Source organism: Asparagus officinalis, chromosome 4 (assembly GCF_001876935.1).
Source record: "Asparagus officinalis chromosome 4, Aspof.V1, whole genome shotgun sequence".
Lineage (NCBI taxonomy): Eukaryota > Viridiplantae > Streptophyta > Magnoliopsida > Asparagales > Asparagaceae > Asparagus > Asparagus officinalis.
Genome location: NC_033797.1, coordinates 9,034,815 through 9,037,295, shown reverse-complemented (window position 1 = coordinate 9,037,295; position 2,481 = coordinate 9,034,815). Strand labels below are relative to the sequence as shown.

Sequence of the window (2,481 nt, the reverse complement as noted above, 5' to 3'; positions counted from 1 at the left end):
AGCACCATATATATAGAATTACATATGGAGAAACCAGAAAGCACAATATGTTATATTCACAATTTTAAAGTTTATTTGGCTCTTGCTCATGTACTGATTGTACTGATTTAAAGTTAATTCAAAGTTAATATTTTAACTGTTTATACTGCATTTTATTGACTACACAAATTTTAAATATTAATTGCAACGATTTAAAATTGATAATGTTACAAGTGACTTTTTTCCCTATGATTTTGTCAGGCTTTAAGCCAAAATCGTCTCTTTTGCCTCTTAAAGAGGCGATTTTGGCTTAAAGCCTACGCTTTTGTCAGGCTTTCAGTGTTATTATTATGCAACCAAACGGGCCCAAACAGGAAACATCACATCATACCCCATGTCACGGATGGACTTTCTCTGACACTGGAAAAGGTAGAAGAGACAAGAAAAGAACTTGCAAGAGTATTGTAGTGCAAAAGAAATGTAACGGGTGAGAATCAAACCCTTTGTGTTCAAAATAATTAGCAAGCAAGGTATAGCTTACCTCTGTTGTCTAAGGTAATCTCATCGGTTGATTCAGTTGCACTCATTCCTCTCTTCATTCTCTTTACACACTGTACTATATGTATAATAATTCTATTAGCTAGTCCCTGCAAAAGATATATATTAGCTTCTCCTCCTCTCCTCAATTGAGAGAGAGAGAGAGAGAGAGAGAGAGAGAGACAGAGATCATGGACAATTGGCTTGAAGTTCTTTTGGCACTGTTCCTCTTAATCTCATTAGGTAATTTTGTTCTTGACCATTTTTCTCGGTGTTCTAGCTCTTGTGATAATCTTGGTTATGCTTTCTTTTGTTCGTTATATCAACTCTCATCAAGGCACTCATTTTGTGTATGCTTAAAGCAGATACAATGTATATGTGCATAATTTATTTCTTTTCTTTTTTTGCTTTTTTGGGGTCCACTGTTCTAATAGGAATATCAGGTATGCATCTTGCTATTAGTCTATTTTATGGTAGCTCATTGCATATAATGAGTTGTCACTTTATACTTGTCTTTCCATTTTTTTATTTTTGTTAAACAGAGAAAGTACAATTATATATAGAAAGATTTTTTTTTTGGATTAATTGTGATATTAGTAGCATATGGGAAAGCAATTGTGACTGTTTTCTTCTTGTTCCTCGTTTAGGGGCTTCATAGCGAGACATATCCCTAGTATGTATACATATTTGCCATGTTGAACAAATGAACTTATAACCATGCCTTTGATATTAATCTTCACAATTTTAAAATAAATTTCATTGATTTGTCCCTGTAAATGCATTCGCAATGCTGCAATATTGCTGAGGCCACGTTCTTCAAACTAAACATAACTGTGTTCCAAATATATCTTCAAAGCATTAGAAACTAGAAATATACACTAATAACAATGTGATATTATACATCAGGGAAATCTTCTTCGAAAGAGATTTTTATGCATGGTGAAAGGGAAAATTAAAAGTCAGAAGAAACCAAAAGAATGTACAGATACATATATATATGATTGTGGCTTTATACGTACTATGCAATTTTCCTAATTATATTCAGTCTCTTTATTAAAATAAGAAGATTGAATTTGTCATCCAATATTGGAACAGAAATATCAAAATATAAATTGTTGATTTTAGGGACATGGTTAATGCTAAATGCTAAAAGCAGTTTGTCATGAATTTAAGCTTTAAAATAAAATCCCCTGAAATAATCAGGGGAATACAAATAAGCACTTATTAGTTGGTCAGTAAACCTTTTAAATTCATATAACTAAATCATATTAACTCACATATACTAGAACCAATTCATATTTCCCTGTGCATTTACAAGCCCCTCAATAAGTTCGATCCTTTTTGAGATAACATCAAAAAGTTCGTAAATGTCACTTGATCCCTTGAAACATCATTAGGTATGCCCAAAAATGTTGGAATTGTCTTGAAAAAGAAATCTAGAAAAACACAAAAAATTTGGGGTTAAGTAACATTTCTACCTAAAACCCTTTGGGGTTTCGTGAAATTTACTCTTTCATTACAAGATTAATGTCTCGAGGACCCCGAATAGGGGACCCCGAATAGGGGACCCAAAGGGGTGGGCACGTGAATTGTCCCCTTCCGGTTGGATGATGCACTGTTTATATATGATGCACTATGAATATGCATCATCCAACCGGAGGGGACAGCTCACATGTCCCTTTTTGGGTCCCTTATTTCGGGTCCATGTAAAAACGTCCTTATTACAACGAGGTTTCTACCAGAATATCCCTCCACGTTTACTTCACTTGTCAAAATATTTTGCAGGAGATGTTATGATAAGATTTTAATCTTAAGACTTTATTATGCATCGATCCCCCAAGTTCTCAAATTTCTTTGGTCCAAACGTTCTCAGGGGCGAAACCGTCAGAGTCAGCAAGAATCTTCACCCTGGTCAACGACTGCAAGGAGACGATCTGGCCGGCGATAACCCCAGGCGACAACTTC

The 2,481-nt window shown here is 34.6% G+C and overlaps 1 pseudogene; it reads left to right on the top strand.

The window, feature by feature from the left end:
- Positions 648 to 2,481, top strand: part of LOC109839726 — a 3,262-nt pseudogene continuing 1,428 nt past the window's right edge.